The sequence below is a fragment of the Mustela nigripes genome, chromosome 13 (genome assembly GCF_022355385.1).
Source record: "Mustela nigripes isolate SB6536 chromosome 13, MUSNIG.SB6536, whole genome shotgun sequence".
NCBI classification, from domain to species: Eukaryota; Metazoa; Chordata; class Mammalia; order Carnivora; family Mustelidae; genus Mustela; species Mustela nigripes.
The window spans coordinates 22,779,644-22,801,878 of NC_081569.1; the positions used below are offsets into that span (position 1 = coordinate 22,779,644).

Here is a 22,235-nt window from a genome sequence, read left to right on the forward strand (position 1 = left end):
TCCTACCCAGTAGTATCGGAAGGAAGCTGAAAATGGTGTTAGCTGCACTTAGGACAAACAAAAATCATTCCAGGTAAAATAACCTTGTAAAGAAAAGTTATAGTGTATTATAGAGGCCTTGGCTAGGTTCATGATGACAAAGGACCTTGTCTGAACATAATGATTTCAAAACTTGAGCTTAAATGACACTCTGAAATCTAGTCAATGTGCCTCAGTAGACTTTTCATAGAACATTATTTTCAACAGCTATTTTGACTTACTGTGGAACTTTGAATACTTAGAAATGTCAGGTGTAAATTGGCAGTATACATTGCCAATTCTTCAGACATCTTTTTTTAAGTTTTCATAAGATATTCTGAGCTCATTATTTTTCCCTTCTTTTTAAACATGTATGCTGTTGAAAGCAAAAAAGGAAACTCAGCCTTAAATCCCAGAAGGTACACACACATGCTGAGATGGAAGCAAGGACATGTAAAAGGGAGACGACCACCTCTTCGATAAAACATAGAATGCCAGAATTAGTGATGTCCAGGAAAGAGGGGAACTCATATTTATGGAACATGTATTATAAAATGCAGTGAGTATGGTAAGTGTCCTTACATGGACACCACTGGTGTTTGAAGACAATTTATTTTGGTTTTGTTTTTCTTCAATTGTCTGCAGTGAACAGTGGGCATAGACCCTATCACATGGAGGGAGACAAACCATAAGAGACTCTTAATCTCACAAAACAAACTGAAGGTTGCTGGGGGAATGGGGGTTATCGAGAGGGAGTTTGGGTTATGGACATTGGGGAGGGTATGTGATATGGTGAGAACTGTGAAGTGTGTAAGCCTGACAATTCACAGACCTGCACCCCTGGGGCAAGTAATACATTATATGTTAATAAAAATAATTTAAAAAAATATGTCAGCATTACCAATTTTTAAAAAAATGTTAGGGTGCAAGTTCTTAAGATTTATTATAGTTCCTTCCATGTAGTGGAATGTCTGTGATTAGAATCTATGCCTAACTAATAACTAGCTCCATATTTTTTTTAAGATTTTATTTAATTATTTGACAGACAGAGATAACAAGTAGGCAGAGAGGCAGGCAGAGAGGAGGAAGTAGGCTCTCCTCAGAGTCATTTTTGGTCAAAGAGTGGAAATAAGAAAATTCTATTTGATTTTACAGGGGTGAGAGGATCTCTCCTGCTTAATTGAGATGATGAAGGACCAATAAGAGAGCAGTTTTTGAAATCCAGTTCCAAGGATATATTTGTTTTAGATGTGAATGTTGATTAATGACTTCAGGTGTTAAATGCAGCAAGTCCATCTATGCCAAAAGTGAGTAGAATGTGAAGGGAAGCAGCTGGGTGTTGGCTCCAGTATACTTCATTCGACTTCTTAAATGATCGATGAGGAAACCTCAAGGGACTTGTATTAAAAGTGATGTGCCGTTTGCCCCTGGTATCCTCTGTTGGCAGGGGTGCAGACCAAAAAAAAAAAAAAAAATAGTCCCAGTGGGTCTTCTGCATTCAATGTCACCTCAGTTTTGCTCTGGAGTCCATGTTGCTAACATCAATGGTTTTTTTTTTGCCTCTAATTTAGGAAGTTCTAATGTAGAATAGAATTGGTTAGTAGAAGTCTGGACTGGATTAATTTTCTTTGGTGGGCAAAATAATTTAAAAATGAGGTGAGGTAGCCAAGATGTAATAAAAAGCCTCAAAGACCAGCCAGATATTTGATGATTATGAATCATTTGTATTAGATTTACTGTTAACAAGGGTAACACATTGACCCATGGGTGAGATATTTGTACATCTGCAATAATTGGACTGTCTGTTCCCATATGTTTAAGTTAAATTTAATTAGACAAGCTATAGTACATCATCAGTTTCAGAGGTAGAGTTCAGTAATTCATCAGTTCCGTATAATACCTAGTGTTCATCATATCACATGCCCTCCTTAATGCCCAGCACCCAGTTACATTCCCCTGCCCATGTCCCCTCCAGAAAACCCCAGTTTGTTTACTGTAGTTAATTTGAGCCTCTCTTGGTTTTTCTCCTCCTTTGATAAGTTCCAGTCCAGTTTCCCTCCCTTCCACTATGATCCTGTGCAGTTTTTCTTATATTCCACATGGTGAGTGAAACCATATGATAATTGTCTTTGTCAGATTGACTTATTTCGCTTAGCATAATACTCTCCAATTCCACCCATTTCAATGTAAATGGTAATATCTGTTCTTATATAAAATTTATTTGTACCCCTAGTTACTTTTTTTTTCTATTTTAAAAAAAAGTTTTTATTTAAATGGTATTTGGTTAACATATAGTACACTTCTGTATAATACCTGGTACACTCATTAATCGTCCATCACATATTTAACCCAACAAAGAAAGAAAGTTAAAAAGTACAGTTCTTGATAGGAATAATTTATTGTCTATTAGGAGATCTGTATCAGGAAAAGTAGTGTGTGCTCTCTTCGTCCCATGATAATTTCGATTGTATTATCATCTCACTGTGTTCTTTGTATTAGAAATGTTAGACCTCCTTCAGAATCCTCAACACCATGTATCAGTGGACTTGTTGGACTTTGTGTTTTATTTATTTGATTTTCCTTAATTTTATTTCACCATTTACATGGATTCTAATTTAATTCGAATATTTTTGTAGGTGTTTTCAATGTAATCTAGATCCTTAATATATTCGAATATTTCATTTTTTTAAATTTGTTAGGTGATTTGCTTGTAGAAGCAGATATAAACTATTATATTTAGTTCTAAGACAGCAAAGATCTTAATGTTGTTATGTCACATTGCTGTCTTTTAATTTTTTTCCCATACTTTTACCTTTATTCTGTGTCAGTTGAATGATATTGCTGGCATTTAACTTACCTCATTACATGAAGACGATCGTTTGTTTTCCTAAGCTAGAAGATTTTGCATTAGTAGAGATATACTGTCTGCAGATATCAGTTCCTTTACAGAGTTGTAGTAGTTGTTGGAAAAGACATTAACTGGGTTTGTGATGAGTTATGGAAACTGAGCATGATGAAATGAGGCTGAACATGATTACTCTGAAGTACAGCCTTAGTCAGTCCCCAGCTACTTGGGACACACCTATCCTGACCGTAAGTTCTTAGCCTGTAAATTTCATAAGGTATTGCAGCAATATTGTACAGGTTAGGGAATATGGAAGTGTAGGTTTTCCCAGAGATGTAAAGGGAAGTGAATCCTAAATTCCACTACTGCAGTTCCCTTTTATAGAATGTCTTCTATGTTTGTAACATTTGTATATCTGATCTTTTTAATTAGGAATTTCAAGTGAGTAATGATGTGGTAGATATTTTGCTGGTTTTTTTATATTACTATCATCATTCAGTTCGACCTTTACATCTGTTTCCCAAGAGCATGTCCCCAAACTATGAGGCAGCTCCAGTTAACATATGAGTAAGAAATTTCTAGTTTGTTGTTGAGATACTGCTTTGGTTTGAAATGAGTTTGAAATTAGAGTTACACCTTAAGCAGAATGCTAAAGATACATCAGGTGGATTACTCTAATTCTCTTAATAAACTACTACTTTCTGCATCTTTATTAAGTCCTAAATGGAGATGTAGAATGTGATTTAAGGAGATGAAGGTGACATTTCATAGTTGTTAATATTGAGCTCTAGAGAGGAACTGATTTGCTAAGTACCATACGTTTTCTTTTGAATCAGGACCTTAATCTCCCATTATTCTTTGTTATTTATGTTTACTTGAGTGAGTAATGGACCTTTTGTTATCTGTGATTGGCATTCTATGATAGATCCTTCTGATTTGCTTATTTTAGTTATGAGGGAATTGAGTAATTAAACAGGTAATTGGTAAAAGCCTTTATAGAAATGTACTATGGATAGTTGAATATACCTGGATATAATTCTTAAATAGCTATCTTAATTTTTTAAGGAGTATGTGGGGGGTGTGTGTGTGTGTGTGTAAATAACATGGGTATTGATACTATGACAAGTGGTAGTTTATAGGGAAAAGCTTTTTAGGTTCAGAAAAATTACATTCCTTTTTTTTTTTTTTTAAAGGAGCAGGGAGGGTAAGTCTTTTCACAGATATTTCTCTTAAGTTCTTGTTTCCCTGCCAGAAATTTTAGAATATTCATAACCTCATATTTTGTTTGGTTACTTTCAGTGTTCTGATTGTGCCACCTGGGTGCCTGCAAATAACCACACTGTTGTGTTGTCTGCCTATTGTCTGCTTTTGGCTCAAGTCATCATCCCAGGGTCCCAGGATCAAGCCCTGACTCAAGTCAGGCTTCCTGCTCAGCAGGGAGTCCACTTCTCCCTCTGCCTCCCACACCCCTTTGCAGCATGTACATACTTACTCACTCACTGTACCTCAAATAAATAAATAAAAATCTTTAAAAAATTTACAAAATGAATTACGAGGAGGGCTTGTGTAGTTTGAGTGAGGGATTCTGGATCAGCAGTAGGTTTAGGTCTGAGAAGCTGACAGATGCTGATTTTAGTACCACATGTAGAAACCAGTTGGATTTTCTTCAGAGAACAAATAGTATACATTTAAATTATGTACATCATTTGAAGTAAATTTCTTTCTTTTTTTTTTTTTTAAAGATTTTATTTATTTATTTGACAGAGAGAGAGATCATAAATAGGCAGAGAGACAGACAGAGAGAGAGATGAGGAGAAGCAGGCTTCCTGCTGAGCAGAGAGCCCCATGCGGGACTCGATCCCAGGCCCCTGGGATCATGACCTGAGCCGAAGGTAGAGGCCCAACCCACTGAGCCACCCAGGCACCCCTAAATTTCTTTTTTTTATGATTTTATTTATTTATTTGACAGATCATAAGTAGAAAAGAGAAGCAGGCAGAGAGAAAGGAGGAAGCAGGCTCCACGCTAAGCAGAGAGCCTGACGTCCGACTCAATCCCAGGACCCTGGGACCATGACCAGAGCTGAAAGCAGAGGGTTTAACGCACTGAGCCACCCAGGCGCCCCATATTTCTTTTTGATAATTAATTAACTATACAAATTTTCACCTAACTATACAAATGTAAAATTTTAATTTGGTAAGATTATCAATAAACAAAAATCTAAAAAAAACCCGAACAAACATAATTTTTTTTTTTAACTAGACATAATCTCAGTGACTTGTGTGATTTCCAGGACATGGTAATTTCTGTATAATAATTCTACTTCTGGGACAAGGTTTATCTGGTTTGTGTTCTGTTAATCACACAACATTATAATTTGAATTACTTTGCATTTGGGCATTTTTTTAAGATTTTATTTTCAGGTAATCTCTACACCCAGTGTGAAGCTCAGACTTAACAGTTATCCCCCAAATCAGGAGTTGCACATTCTAATGACTAAGACAGCCAGGTGCCCTTGTTTTGTTTTAAGCAGCCACTTGGGGATCATCTTAAGTAGGCCAGAAACTGGCAATACCAATGGATTTCTGGGTGTTGATATTGGGATTGAGTTTGTTTTCTGGGGAAATTTCAACCACTGTGCTATAGCTTGGCTGTAAATACTCTGGTGGCTCTATATGGTTATTAAAATCTAGGGCTGTTTTCTAATAGTGCTTCTTAATGGGAATAATGTTAAAATGGACTGTCTACTTCTACTTAGAAACAATGAAAATTAGCCAAGGATTTCACTAGGATATAAAGTCTGGAGAATATAGATGTAGGTCAGATCAGAGCCATTCCCCCATGCGATAGGAAATAAGGAACCCACAATTGAAATGAGGGGACTTATTTTCTGTGGCTTGGAGTAAGTAAAATAAATTACAGAGGATTTTTTAATATTATAACTTACGACTTCTGAAAATAAATTATTGCAGTGAAACTGGTTTTCTTATTTTTGAAGAACGGCAGAATTTTTTTTAGATTTTTTGAAAAATTTATTTGACAGAGAGAGAGGGATCAAAAGTAGGCACAAAGGCAGGAAAAGAGGCGGGGGGCAGAAGGCTCCCAGCTAAGCAGAGAGCCCGATGGGGGGCTTGATCCCATGACCCTGAGATCATGACTTGAGCCAAAGCCTGAGGCTTAATCCATTGAGCCGCTCAGGAGCCCCATGGAAGAACATTTTGCACATTGTATTTTTCTTACTTATGTGTTGTATAATATATAATCTGCTTTGGTGAGCTTCTCTAGACAATGGCTTTGTATTCTAGATAGATGGGGTATTTTATCCCTCTCTTTTTTTTCAAGCTTTTGTTTATTTGCCAGAGACCAAGAGAGACAGAATGAGCACAGAGCTCAGGCACAAGGAGAAGCAGAGTTCCTGCTAAGCAGGGAGCCTAGTGGGAGATTGGATCCCAGGACACTGGGATCATGAACTGAGCCAAAGGCAGGCACTTAACTGACTGAGCCACCCAGGCATCCCAGATGGGGTGTTTTCTCAACTCAATGACTCATGTTATCAAAGTAACAATAGAAATATTCATTTCCTCTAAGATTGGTGAAGTCACAGTGGAGAAATAATGCATAAAAGCCGTGACTTACCAAACAATATTTGTATGTCTAAGGTTACAATATGGAAGATTCATTAAAATAGTTGCATGAAGCCATAGATTTAACCCTTCCCTTATAAGGAGAACAAAACATTAATAATTGGAATCTTGTAGGAGTTTAGAAAGGTAGCAATTTTTGTTATATTGATATTAACACAGGTATTGGTGGAATTAGTACATAAATGAGCAAATGGCACAAGAAATTTTCTTTATGTATAGACAAAACTTGGCTTCAGTTTAAAACTCAGATTTCTCATTCTTTATAATTTTTTTGAGTCATGAAATGTGGACATATTATTATGCACAAATTAAGTGATAATATCTTTTAAAAAAATTTTGTTCTATTTTTTCAGTGTCTCAAGATTCATTATATATGCACCACACCCAGTGATCTGTGCAGTATGTGCCCTCCTTAATACCTACACTACACTAACCCATCCTTCCAACCCCCTCCCTTCCAAATCACTCAGTTTATTTCTCAGAAATCACAGTCTCTTACGGTTTGTATCCCCTGCTGATTTCCCCCAATTCACTTTTCCTTTCTTTTTCCTAATGTCCTCCATGTTATTTCTTATGCTCCATGAATAAGTGAAACCCTAAGATACTTGATTTTCTCTGCTTGACTTCTGTCACTCAGCATAATCTCCTCCAGTCCTATCCATGTTGATGCAAAAGTTGGGTATTCATCCTTTCTGATGGAGGCGTAATACTCCATTGTATTTATGGACCATGTCTTCCTTATCCATTCATCTGTTGAAGGGCATCTTGGCTCTTGGCACAGTTTGACTAGTGTGGCCGTTGTTGCTATGAACATTGTGGTACATATGGCCCCTTTTTTCAAATGTCTGTATCTTTGGGGTAAGTACCCAGTAGTGCAATTGTCAGGTCATAAGGTAGCTCTATTTTTAATTTTTTGAGGAATCTGCACACTGTTTCCCAAAGTGGCTGTACCAACTTGCATTCACACTAGCAGTGTAAGAGAGTTCTTCTTTCTCAATATCCTCTGCAACATTTCTCATTTCCTGCCCTGTTTATTTTTTCTGTTCTAACTGGTGTAAGGTGGTATCTTAGTGTGGGTTTGATGTGAATGTCCCTGATGGCTAATGATGATGAACAATTTTTCATATGTCTACTAGCCATTTGTATGTCTTCATTAGTGAAGCTGTTCATGACTTCTGCCCATTTTTGACATGATTATCTCTTTTGGGTGTTTAGGTTGAGGAGTTCTTTATAGATCTTGGGTATCAGTCCTTCATCTGTAGTGTCATTTATGAATATCTTCTCCCATTCCTTGGGTTGCCTCCTGGTTTTGTTGACTGTTTCCTTTGCTGTGCAGAAGGTTTTAATCTAGATGACTTTCCTGAAGTTCATTATTGCTTTTGTTTCCTTTGCCTTTGGAGACATGTCTTGAAAGAAGTTGCTGTGGCTGATGTTGAAGTTCTCCGGGATTTTGATAGATTCCTGCCTAATGGGGAGGTCTTTTATCTATTTCAAGTTTGTTTCTGTGTATGGTGTAAGAAAATGGTTGAGTTTCATTCTTCTGTATATAGCTGTCCAATTTTTCCAGCACCATGTATTGAAGAGGCTTTTTTCCATTAGATCTTTTTTTCCTGCTTTCTCAAAGTTTATTTGACCATAGAGTTGTGAGTCCATTTATTATCTTAAAATCAACTTGTCCATTTTGTCATTTAGAGAGTGCCACATTTTAATTTGTGACCTTGGTAGAAATGGAAAATGATGTTCCTTAAGGTTGTCTTCTCATATTGGATATTTCTTCCTGTTTCCGTACAACTGAAAGGAGAATAAATCTTCCAAGTTTATATATTTTAAAAAGTCTGCATTCTGTTGAACTTAGCCCTTTGTGCATATCTCTTAGAAATCAAGAGAGCATTGTTTTTGAGTATATGACTTGTTAGTAGGTAATAGAGTAGTTAGTTGGGCACATAAAAACATGTGAAAATGTGTCATCATTTCAGTTGGCAAAATATATCAGTTATTTATTTTCTTGGTTTTTGTAATGTACATAAACATTTGTACAACTCTTAAAGACTTGGAATGATTGTATTCAAAATGACAAAAACATGTACAGATAATTCAAAGAAGAAAGTATTGGCAAGTAAAATGAAATGTCTGAAAATCACTCATAAACATCCTTTAGATATCATCATATGATATATTTGTTTATCAATTTTACATAGACATAAAAAGGTGATGCCAGCTAGGTTAGGAAGTGGCTCTCATTCATTGATGTGAATGGAGGCTAAGAAACAAGGACAAGTATTTCATCCGGAAGCTTAGAAAACTTATTGGACAGTAGATGCTGTATAAATTCCATTAGATGGTTGTTCTGGAGCTGCCTTCTAGATTAGTTTTGTTGTTACTGCTGTTTTTTATCTGTATTAAAACTTCTAATTGATCCCCTTACTTCTAGCTTCAGATTCTCTAATTCATCTGTCTGCCAGAGCAGTCTTTTGGAAAGATGATGACAAATATCATCATGTTGCTTCAAAAATCTGCAGTTGACATGTTTCAAGAGTGATAGAAATAAGCAATAATCAGAGAAGAGGACAAAGATTATATAAATTGATAATATTTAGAGCATCTTTTGACTCTGACAGAACTGGAAGTTCTACTTTCACTCCCTGAATAAGATGCCCCTGATAAGAATCTGGAGAAATTTTTGCAGCAAGAAACAATGTGATTAAAATCCAGAATGATAGAGGATAATGTGCAAACCTTTTTTTCCATTAACATGGACAGGGAAGGATAGTTTGAGTGCCTCTGCATTGATAAAATTGTAGTTCTCAAGTTATTCTGGGGTATCCTGTGCAATTTTACTTATGGACTGCTATGGAAGTCTAAATCTGATGTTGATTTAAGGGGTCACTGACCAGGACCTTCCTGTAGAGACAGTCTAGATCTTCTGCTCTATTTCATTGTCCAGCATGATCAGCACAGCATCTCTCATTCCAAATTATTCCCCAAAATGCAAGTGTGTGAAGGTGTCTACTGAATTGAAAATTATTTCAAGTGGTCTAGTGTTGAAAATCTCAAGTACATTTATGCCAGCCTTCTAGGAAAATATGAAGAGAAGGGGAAGGACAATACATCATGAATTAATCTAGAAGCTTCATCAACTGCAAATAATCACAGACAAATAAAGATGCACACAGTCCTGAGATTCATCTTGCCCTTCAAATATTTATATTTCATTGATAGTCTTTGAATTTGGAAAAAAAAATCTCACTATTTTGCTTTTTATGGAGTATCAACTTGCCATCGAAATATTTACTAGTGAGAGCCTTGCATATGTGATATTGATTGCATATGTGATAAACACAAGTAGTAGTTTTCTTTTTTTCTTTTCTTCCACTGCCTGCCATTTTAAAAGAGCTAGGAACCTCATCTATTAACTATTTTATTGGATATAGATAGCTTAAGAATTTATCTAAATACTTATAAAAATTGTGATTGGGTAATGGTATTGAAATGGAAATATAAAGAACTCAGTAAATGATGAATATGCATGAACTGTTCATTAGATATTTGGTGGTAAAGGGAATGAAATTAAACATGTAGTAATTTTCTATGTATTTTATTTGTACTTTGTTTAACCTTTTTTGGAATCTAATGCTGAAATGCAGAGGCCTACATTTATAAACAAATCTATTGTTTTTAGGTACTTTTAAAAATGGTTGCTGTGATAATAGAGGTTTCCTAGGGAAGTTTATAAAAACAAGTTTGGTAAAACTGCCTTCTGGAAAATATTTTAGAAAGAAATGGGCCATTTTGTTAAGATGTACTGAATTCTATATTGGTTGTTCAAGTGCTTATGTTAAAGCAAAGAGGAAATGGGCATGGGAGCGTATACTACATTAATCAGGAAAAAAAGTAAGGCAGTGGTTATTTATGTGCATTTTGAGACTGTTGTATATGAAATAACCAAATATAAATGCTTTGTGACCTTAAGGCACTGTGATTGCTAAGAAGGTAGTTGCTAACATGTAGAAGAAATATTTTTTAGTAACATGACTATAGAAATAGGAGTTACCTCTGAATGATGGATATTTAATATCATATGATGGGATTGCTGTGGCTTTTTTGGGGGTTGGGGTAGGGATTATTCTGTATGCAATGGTCATAATAAGAAATTTTTTTAAAGCTGCTATATATGGCTGTGGATGTTATCCTCTAAATGTTCTTTATGTTAATATTTGTATGGTACAGGATTTAATTCTCATGATGGAATTGCTGCATAAGAGGCCAGTCTCTATGCATGTTTGATGGACCAGGATATAATGGACTTTTTTATTTCTCTGTATATAATAGAAAAAAAGTACTGTTAAAACACCCTTTTAAGAACGGAGATGGCTGACATTTCGTCATTTAAATTGTTCGAATGTAGTTTCGTTGGATTACAGAGAGGAGTTTCTAGATTGCCTTGTTTGTTTTAAACAAATAAAAGCAGAATTTAGAAGATAGAGAATAAGAAATTTTTGAGGGCTATATGAGTATGCATATGTACAGAGACAGTTCTGGATCAGCCAGGCTTTACTCCATGTTCAGATGTTGGGAATCTTACATGTATTTTACTAATATTATAATGTTAAACTGGTGTGTGTTTTTGTTACTCTTTTAACCAGTAACAAAATGGAATTGTGGAATTGCCTCTCAGTTCCAAAAGTTAATTCCTTTTCAGTTGATAATGTTACATATTTTATTACAGTGTTATATATAATGTAACTTTTTTTAACATCTAATTTTTTACATGTATAGACCTAACTGTAAATATTACAGGACAGACATTTTTATTTCCCAAAAGTGATATTATATCTAGCCTCTTCAGATATTTAGTCTCAATTTTTAGGTGTGGTAAATGTGTAGTGTCTAGTATAATATCTCATTGTTTTTTTTTTTTTTAAAGATTTTATTTATTTATTTGACAGAGAGAAATTACAAGTAGATGGAGAGGCAGGCAGAGAGAGAGAGGGAAGCAGGCTCCCTGCTGAGCAGAGAACCCGATGCGGGACTTGATCCCAGGACCCTGAGATCATGACCTGAGCCGAAGGTAGCTGCTTAACCCGCTGAGCCACCCAGGCGCCCAATATCTCATTGTTTTATGTAAGGTTCATCATGGTGGAAATGTCATATCCATTGGTCTGACTCTGTTCATGGTTTTGAGATGTTTATTTTCTGTTTATATCAACAGAAAATACAGTTATTAGATAAATCCTACATGTGATTAAATGTAACAGGTTAGAAAAGTTTTCATGTCAGTGGAATTCCACATTTAATAATAACCAAATTGCTCTTGTTTTAATATATTTACATCTAATTATATAGGTATAGGTAATTGTAAGTTTTTTGGGGGGATGTTCACAATTATCTATCAAACCTATGGTCATTAAAGGATGGGATGATCCAAGAAATATTTTATATAATGTGTATATAATAGACACAGTTACTACATTTTATTAAAGCCAAGGAACTATTATATCAGCATGTTTTGTAAATATATTAATTATAAATAGAGTGAAAAATTATTGTAACAGTTTTCAGATTATCTCTTAGTAAATACTTAGGCAGGTTAGGCAGGTGAAGTTCATGGGATTTTGTTACATTGTTCTGTGTGAAATAGTTAGGATATATAATAGTTTTTGCTTTAAACTTTTAATCCTTGATTTTACAGGGTTTCTTTCATGTACACCTGTGTAATATACACACAGCTGTATAGTAAACAGATCTATAAAATAAGTGTTTATTAAAAATCATAGCAAAGAAACGTTATCACTCAGGTTTAGTCTGTTCTTCAAGTCATTTTGTGGTTCATAAAGGAGAGTGATAAAGGGAGTTGCAGTTTGAGCTTTAGTTGCTGAATATATTGTTAGATTGCTAGCTAAGTCAATAGACCAGTGCTAGTTTTTGTTTCAGAACATCTGCATAAGATTTGCTGATAGGCACTTATTTTTTTAATACAAATCTGAGAGACATTTTATTTTGGCAAGTTGAATCACTATACCATGTCTGTTTAGGATGTATTCGGTGCTGGAGATGGTATTACTATTTTTTTTTTTTTTTTTTTGCATATAGAAGATCAGTGTCATTTTCAAAAACATTGCTGGATATATAATTTCTGTCAATAATTTTATAAATATATTTTCATTGAAACATTAGAGGTAGAAACATTGAGTGTAGATAGAGTGAGCATCTTCATGAGTTAGGCTTGATTTTGATTTTTTTAAAATATTTGTGTATTTTATGAAGTTTTTATTTAAATTTCAGATAGTTAACATACAGCATAGTAATAATTTCAGGTGTACAATATAGTGATTCAGCACTTCATACAACACCTAGTCCTCATCACAAGTGCACTCCTTAATCCACATCACTTAGTTAATCTATGCCCTCACCCACCTTCCACCTCTGGTAACACTATTTCTTTATAGTTAAGAGTGTTTTCTTGGTTTGCCTCTCTCTTTTTCTCTCTCTTTGTGTTACTGAGATTTTTTTCAACAATTTTTGTTAAAGTACAGAAACTGTCATTCATATTTTTAAATGTGAAACTTGAATAATATCAATAAAAATTTTGGATGTTAAATGTTGAGAACAGTGCAGGGAATCCTTTCACTACCTTATATAACGTCTTAATTTCTAGCTATATAGAAATAACCTCTCCACACATAAACACACAGCATGCATACACGTGCATAGCAAACCTATTAATGTTGAACAACTAGGGCAAAAACAGAACTGTTACAAGACCACTTCTGTGTTTTCACCTGGTGTCTGTTGGGTTGTTACTAAGTAGTTATGCACATGTGATCAGATGTTTTTTTTTTTATACCATAATTTTATAGATGTTCAGATATTGCTGTTCTATATTTGAATATATTTCACCTAAAATTAGAGCACATAAACTTTATTAAATGCTTGTAGACATGATAAAATAACCTTCTGTTGTTAAGAATAATGTCTAGAATGCTGTGTATGTAATTATTTATAAAACACTTGTTATTTCTAGATATATAACTATTGCTGCCAGAAATACTTTTAAATATCATACTTTTAAAAATCAGTATAGTAATTAGATTTTCTGCATGTTCAGTGGTTTGTTGTGAGGGATATGGGTGGAGGGGTGAATGTTTTCCAATCTCATCTATAATGTATGATTTTTTGATTGTTAACTATTCCTTTTGGTTTAAAGAGATGGTGAACATCTCATATATGTTGCAGTCATGCTATTGATAAAATGTAAGTTTGACATGGTTAGCATTTTCACATTATTCTAAGAATTCTGTATGGGTAGCTTTTTGGTTTGTTAAAGAATGGTATTTATAGTGGCTACTTTATAACATTTGACTAAGGAAGTACATAGAATTGCTGATAAATATGATAGTGGAAGAAACAGTTTTCTTTTGATACTGTTACTTTTGTGTAGAATTGCCTGGATTGAGATTTTTAAAGACAGATTATTTAAAAATTGAGTTAAAGGATTATGAGTCCTATTTTTGTTAACATTAGTGTTCTTATACACATGCACACGAATGTATACAGTCAGAGAGGACAGAGTGGTCAAAATTTTTTTGTCTCCAGTTTTATTTAGAAGAAAAGTTAGACTGCAGTAATTAAATTGTACCCATTTTATATAAAAATATTTCTGTCAGTTTAAGGGACATGCAGGTATATCTTATTTTCTCAGATGTACTGAGGTTCTTGATGAAATTCATTTTGCTAAAGAACATTTTGTAGAATCTAAATTAGAAAATTCTGTGTATATCTGTTGAGTGGCAATAGGACAACTTTGTAAATAATGAGCAAGTGAAATATTTATTTTAAAGATGTAATATTTCTAGATGTATTGAGTATCACAGTATAATTTAAATGTTTTCATTGTAAATGTGTTAGGATTATTGTCCTTTAAAATCAGCATAGCAAAGAAATTGATCATTTATGTATAGGCTCTTAGAGCTGTAAAACATTTATCTATTTATTTGGTTGTTAAGAGGAGAAATAGATTGTACTTTATTCCACTCTTATAGTAAAATAGTGTGCCATTAAACTTACACCATGTAAATTCATTTGATGTTTCTGAATATATTGTGATGTATTTTATTAGGATTTTCCTGAATATATATATATCTTATTTTTTTGTTAAGACTTTTTTATAGCAGATTTAGGTTCACAGCAAAATTGAGGGCAAGGTACAAAGATTTGCCAAATAGCCCCAGCCCAACACTTGCATAATCTCCATCATTAACCATTCTGCACAAGCATAATAACCCCCCATTATCAACATCCCTTATCAGACTGGTACATCTGTTAATACTGATGAATATTCATTGACATAATCATTATAAGCCAAGGTCCATGTTTTGTTATGGCTAACTCTTGGTGTTGTACATTTTGTGAGTTTGGACAAATGTATAATGCCCTGCATCCTTCATGGTATTATACAGACTATTCTGTTTGTCCTAAAAATTCTCTATGCTCCACCTATTCATCCCTCTCCCATATTTGTTTTATTGTTATTTAGATTGGATATATAAATGACTTTCTTAAGGAGATTTTTATACTACCTCATGGAACAATATACAGTTCTGTATGTGTTCCTTTGGTTGCATGACAATATTCAAGACAATTGTAAATAATGGGCAGATACAGATTTTTTTTTTTTACTTTTTAACATCTAGTCTTTCTAGATGTGTAGAGTCTCACAAAGTATAATTTTGTAAATAATTCATTGTAAAATTTCATAGTCGTTATCAAAGGTTATAATAGCATTGCAACTGATAACAATTTTAGATTTCTTGAGCTATACATATTTTGGTATCTGTTTATGGAGTTGTTAGGGGAGGAAGAAAGTTAGAAGGGTTTACTACCACTCGAATTCTCTCAGAGAAAATTTTACATTTTAATCACTGTTTAGTCCTTGTATTTATTAAACATTAAGAATCCAAAGTCATAATTTTATAGGTATATTGCTGAAAGGGCATTATGTATTTAATCATAGAAAATATGTGACATAAGAAATTTTATTCCCTGTCTTAGAACTATTCAGTTTTGTATTTAACTGGACAGTATGACAGCATTCAAGACAACTTTGTAAATAGCAGATGACTATATTATTTATAAATACCTAGTTTTTCCAGACATGAAATTTCACAATGTATACATTTATAAATATTAAATTGTCAAGTACCATAAATTTTTTTATAAATATTTTCTCAGTGTAATAAGTAATAATTGTTCTATAACATTTGATTTTTGTTAGGTAGGTTTTTGAGCAGAGGGATAGATAGATCATCAAATCCTCAGACTGCTTCCTTTTTCTTCAGATTGTTAGCTTCTCAGAGAGAAGAAAAGATTAACTTTTATACTTAAAAAACAAACAAGGGGTGCCTGGGTGGCTCAGTGGATTAAGCCTCTGCCTTTAGCTCATGTCCCGATCTCAGGGCGCTGGGATTGAGCCCAGCATCGCATCAGGCTCTCTGCTCAGCGGGGAAGCTGCTTCCCCCACTCTCTCTGCCTGCCTCTCTGCCTACTTGTGATTTCTTTCTCTGTCAAATAAATAAGTAAAATCTTAAAAAAAAATAAAAAATTCAGAATGTATGTTATCCTTAGAAAAAGGAAGGCATGAGAAAGGGAATTATTTAAAATCACAGGTCTGTTCATAGTTAAATGATACTTTTATTGCTAAGTAATTGTTATTTTACTGTGTTATGTAGATCTACTATGGCAAATTTATATGTATATATACATACACATGCATAATATAAATGTTAAGCACCTGTATACAGAAAAACTACTTTTAGGAGTATAAACCTGATATTATTCTCTTTCTCATTTATTACCATATTGCTTTGCATTTTATTTTTTGTGAAATTTATGGAAATATTTCAAATCTAAGCTTAAACATTTCTATAATTCCACTTCATGATATATCTAAATGTATATTATTTTTAATATAAAATGGTTAGCTCTTGTGTATGTTTTCTGTTACCATGTATATATACATCTAAATGAAAATAATTACTTTAATTATGAATATTTTATTATTCTAAGAACTTATCAAAAATATCTAGTGTGTAGTTATATTTGTATGTTATGCATAGTCAAACAAATGTAAAAAGTATTACATCTTGGTAGTCTTCTAAGAAATAAAGAATATAAATGAAAATATAAATTAATATATTTTTTGAACAGCAGTTTGGCAATAATAGTTGAAATTAAAGTATGTAAACATTTGAAGTGGTATAACTTGTTGCTGGGATTTTATCTATTCCAAAGTCTCAAATTTATAAAGAAGAAAATATGTTATATATTAAGTATTAAATAATTGGACCATCTGAAATAATACATCCCTAAAAGATCATAATGGTTATATCTTATTCATCATATGAATACAATTTAAGCACTGGAGGATATTCTGATATGAATGGGTGTTTTAAGTGAATATTTTTTAATTATGTTATTTTTCAAACAAACATCAGTAGTGTGTTTACAGAGGTGTATCCATGTGCTTCTAGCTGTTCTGACGAAAGTGTTAATGTTTACTATTCCCAAGGAATCTAATTATTCTGCCATGATTTATAGAGTTAAGTAACGCTTAGTCATTAGAGTTGATATAATGGTGATTATTTAAGCATTTTTTATAAGATTTTTGTACATGTTTAAGTTAAATGGTAAAACATTGTTAATCTGTATATTGCTACTTGACAATCTGAAATATATGAATTGTTGAATAGAAAGTTGTCTAGAAGATCATATGGCAAAAATTTTACATTACTGTATAGAGAGTTGGGAATGGAAGGGCTGCTTCTGCTTTTGGCATTTGAAATTGTGAAGATACTTCAAAAGGAACATTTAAACAACAAAAGGGGATTTAAAAGATAAAACCAACTTGTGCCTTTCTGTATCCTTGCCTGTTGACATCTTGAGAGTATTGGGCTGTTATATCGAATTTTGTATTCCCAGTGGCCATTATGAATAGTTTGTGAGTGATCATGAAGAACGTGTGATTTAGAGACTAGTACAGCAGAGTTTTACACACTGAAACAGTATTGTGGGATACACGAAAAGAATATGGGAGAAGATGGGATATGAGGTAGGTGCTAAAAAATTGTATTTGGGTTTACAAACACATGAATGATTAAAATTAACTGAAGTTTTTATTGTATTATATTAGTCACTACAACATTACATCATTAGTTTTTATATAGTGTTCCACTATTCATAGCGTGTAACACCCGGTGCTCCATGCAATACATGCCCTCCTTAATACTCACCACCAGGCACACACTTCTTCCCTCCCTGCTACACTCTGAAAACCTCAGTTTGTTTCTCAGAGTCCACAGTCTCTCATGGTTCATCTCCCCTGCTGATTCCCACAATTCACTTTTCCTTTCCTTCTCCTAATGTCCTCCACGTTATTCCTCAAGTTCCACAAGTAAGTGAAACCTTATAATAATTGACTTTCTCTGCTTGACTTATAACAGTCATCATAATCTCCTCCAGTCACAACTGTGGTGATAAAATTTTCGGTATTCAGCCTTTCTGATGGCTGAGTAATATTCCATTGTATATATGGACCACATCTTCTGTATCCATTCATCTGTTGAAAGCCATCTTAGCTCTTGGCACAGTTTGGCTATTGTGGCCATTGCTGCTGTGAACACTGGGGTATATATGGCCCTTCTTTTCACTACATCTGTATCTTTGGGGTAAATACCCAGGAGTGCAGTGTCAGGGTCATAGAGTAGCTCTATTTTTAATTTTTTGAGTAATCTCCACACTGTTGTCTGAAGTGGCTGCACCAGCTTGCATTCCCATCAACAATGTAAGAGAGTTCCCCTTTATCCACATCCTCTCCAACATTTGTCATTTCCTGTCTTGTTAATCTTTGCCATTGTAACTGGTGTAAGGAGGTATCTCAGTGTGGTTTTGATTTGAATTTCCCTGATGGCTAATAATGATGAACATTTTTTCATATGTCTGCTAGCCATTTGTAGGTCTATATTGGAGAAGTTTCTGCTCATTAGGGTAAATTTTCATAATTCACTGCTGTATTTGTGGTTACTCTCTAGATCACGTTGTTTGAGGGAGAGGTTATTGGAATAAGTTGGAAGTTACTCTTAATTAATGGGAGTAATTAGAGAATGGTTTCATCACTTTCTTTTGTGCTAGTGACAGTCTTCCAGAAGGTTTTCAAGTAGAATTTCACATTTTTTAATATTATTCAGAATAAACATGAGAAACATTTCAATAAATTTGTGTTAAAATTTCACTGATAAGGTGAGAAAATTTTTAAAAAGTTACTGTGCTATGAATTGCTTATTTATCTCCCTTCATTATACCTGATAATTTTGTAGTCCTCCTAACTTGTGTGTACTTGTGTCTCACTTGTAACTGTCTATATTGTATCCTTACTTATCAGAAGTACATGATGAAAAGAAGAGATTTATAGATAACCTGAGGACAACTGACATCAGGAATATTCCTCATGCTATGGACTTCTTTAATGTAAAAGTGTTAACTGGGAATAATAGGTAAGAAGTTCTGGACCAATAAGTAGTGTTTTAATACAAGGCTTTGGCAAGACTCAGGAAAATATCATTGAGGCAGACTTTGGAATATTGAATGGTGTCTGAGAATTGGTGAGAAAACCAATTCTTTCCAAAGATAATTTTTGCTGAAATAGAGATGTGGATTAGATGTAGAATGTAGGAGATTATTTGTGTATTCTTTCAATTAATGACCTTATTTATAATATATCATGACATAATATTATAAAGGTAATGAGCAATTGTTCATTAGTTGGACATAATTTTTGCAGGTAAATTTTGTAGTGTGTTAAAGGGAGAAGTTCATGGAAACCAAATAAAGGGGAAACCTCTTGCACTGTTGGTGGGAATGCCAACTGGTTCAGTCACTGTGTAAGCGTGTGGAAGTTCCTCAGAAAGTTAAAAATATGATAATAGCTATTGAATCATGAGGCATTTACCTATAGAATACAAAAATACTAATTGAAAGGGATGCATACACCCCAGTGTTTATGAAAGTGTTGTCTATAATAGCCAAACTATGGAAATAGACTAAGTGTCCATCAGCTGGTTGAATGGATAAGGAAGAAGTGATAAATAAACAATGGAATGCTATTCAGCTATAAAATAACAATGAAACTTTGCCATTTGCAGTGAGGTGGATTGCAGTCATATAGTTGTCAGTAAAGAAAGACAAATACCATATATTTCATGCATGTGGAATTTAAGAAACAAACTAGCAAAGGAATGAAAAAGGCCGAGGCAAACCAAGAAACATTCTTAACTACAGAGAACAAACTGATGGTTATCAGAGGGAAGCAAGTAGGAGGCATGGAGAAAATAGGTGATGGGGATTAAGGATGGCACTTGTGAAGAGCAAGGGTTATTGTATGAACGTGTTGAATCACTAAATTGTACATCTGAAACTAGTACATACAGTGTATGTAACTAGAATTGAAAAACTTAAAAGTATGGGTAAAGTAATGGCCGATGCTGAAGAGTTGCATCAACTATGGGATTAATCATCATTAATCATAATGATGAATTGTTTCTAAGAATTTAAGGAGTTCTAAAAAAGTTTAAGATGAGTATCCACTTAACCTGCTGCTTTAGCTATTCTATAAGAATGTTCTATACCTTATCTTACTGTGTTTCTTTTTTTCCTATCAGGAGGTGATAGTTTCATGAAAACACACTTCCGCCCTCCTGGTTTGTAATTCCAAGAATTGGTATCATCAGACCTCTCTCTGGCAGTATTATTCATTCAACGTTTCTTCATCTCTGATCTCTGTTTCCACAAATACCCCTTGGAGAAATTACTGTAAGAACAGATAAGTGCTCATTTGATTCAGGAAGGGACACTTTGGTTAGACAGGAGCTAATATTATGCTTTTAATTTTTATTTTTTAAAAATTTATTTGTTAGAGAGCACGAACACAGGCAGACAGAGTGGTAGGCAGAGGGAGAAGGAGAAGCAGGCTCCCTGCCGAGCAAGGAGCCTGATGCGGGACTCAATCCCAGGATGCTGGAATCATGACCTGAGCCAAAGGCAGCCGCTTAACTAACTGAGCCACCCACGTGTCCCAATATTATGCTTTTACTAAGATTAATGAATTTATGGTGATAGCTAGTGGGAACTGAGGTCTATTCAGGTTACATAATGTACTTCCTCGAAGAAGTCCTTAATCTTCTATTTAGTAATGATTAATACAAAATACTTTATGATTAACGTCTTCACCTTTAAGGTTATTCTGGGTTAGGGTTAAGACTTCTTGGAGGAAGTGTCTACTCAACAATTTTTTGATAGCTTGAATAATGGGTTAGGATCTAAATTGAAGGATTTATTTCTAAGTTAGATCTAAGTTAGACCTAAGGATTTAAGATCTAAGTGCCATTATCTCTATATCTTACAGATACCATTATTCTCCCCAAACGTATTGAGGTCCATTTGTTATTTTGGGGGGAATTTTTTGGCGTTGTTACCCTGTGTACAGAAATGCATGTAGATTATGTCAAATAATTATGTATGTGAATGAACAATCTAGGGATTTAGGCAATCCTTCAAATACATAGCTGAACAGAAACATAATATGAGAACTAGAAAGGTATGAGAAGAAAGAATACCAGTAATTGGCTTTTTTAAGTTGACAATGTTAACATCAGCTTCACGTGTATCAGTAGTGAATAGTGATAGTGAATAGATAATTCTGTGCATTATGTAATGGTCAACACAGTGAGTATAGTTACCATCTTCAGCCTTATTAGAAAATTCCAAAAGTAATTTTTATCCATCTCTTTTTTCTTCACAATTTAATGGATGTTGCATTTCATTGTACATAATTTTATTAGCTCCTAGTGATAATTACATAAAAGTATGTTTCTGATTTTTAACCATTCCCCAATATGTCTCTCAGGTGGTGACTAAACAGAAAAACTGATGCTATTGCTTCTGCCACCATCTTCAAATCCAAAAAACAGTCTTAATAATGTATGGAGACTTCTGTTTCATGTGTTAGAGTGGATACTCCTCACAGATCAGAAAAAATGGACTGAGAAAACTCAAGTTTGAAAATTACTAGAGTGTCATTGGAGGGAATTGTAACCAGGCATGTTGACTGTTTTCATAATGACATTGGACTAAATCTCAGGAGCTTGAATGGTGGAGATGTTATTACCCAGAGAGGTTCAGTATGATCTTAAATAGTACAAACATTACATTTCGGAATTTTAATCTTTGACAATGTGGTGTTACAAAAAAACTGCTTTTATTCTCTTAAACTGTTCAGTTCAGTCATCTTCATATATCCTTAAAACTTACTAGTCACTTGTTTTTTCATTTTCCTCTGTTGTTGTTTTTTTTTTTTTTTTCTCATTTCCCTCAGAATATTAGTGTTTTTGTAATGGTTTCTAAGATGATTTATGACTAAGTATGTTAGTATGTTAACCATTTGTCATGCATTGCAAATTTCATACTGTATGTTCTCATCACCATTTTACTGTGATGTTTTGGTTGTACAAAAGTTGTGTTTTCAAATATAATGCTCTGCTTTATGCCTTTTGAGTTCTGTGTTTTTATTCAGATATGTGTCCATCACTCTCATGCATTCTTTGTATTCTGTTTTTTGTCACTCTGTCATTTCATTTTTTCCGTTAATTGTTACTGTGGTTTTAAACCATTACCCAGTGAAATT

At 33.9% G+C, this 22,235-nt stretch overlaps 1 long non-coding RNA gene and 2 other non-coding genes across 6 annotated transcripts; all 3 read left to right on the plus strand.

The window, feature by feature from the left end:
- The first annotated feature begins 125 nt into the window (after positions 1 to 125).
- LOC132000550 (small nucleolar RNA SNORD107) lies at positions 126 to 198 on the plus strand. The gene has a single exon (XR_009399399.1). It is a non-coding gene; the product is annotated as a small nucleolar RNA SNORD107 (small nucleolar RNA).
- Positions 132 to 22,095, plus strand: LOC131999123 (uncharacterized). 4 transcript variants are annotated; one of them, XR_009399030.1, is made up of 7 exons: positions 132 to 586; positions 1,174 to 1,325; positions 2,059 to 2,120; positions 17,480 to 17,609; positions 18,939 to 19,050; positions 20,215 to 20,365; positions 21,459 to 22,095. It is a non-coding gene; the product is annotated as an uncharacterized LOC131999123 (long non-coding RNA). The 4 variants fall into 4 exon arrangements; XR_009399028.1 differs by lacking the exon at positions 2,059 to 2,120 and adding an exon at positions 11,452 to 11,626; XR_009399029.1 differs by lacking the exon at positions 2,059 to 2,120 and adding an exon at positions 11,452 to 11,573.
- LOC132000545 (small nucleolar RNA SNORD64) lies at positions 3,000 to 3,066 on the plus strand. Its single transcript, XR_009399394.1, has one exon. It is a non-coding gene; the product is annotated as a small nucleolar RNA SNORD64 (small nucleolar RNA).
- Positions 22,096 to 22,235: the final 140 nt, after the last annotated feature.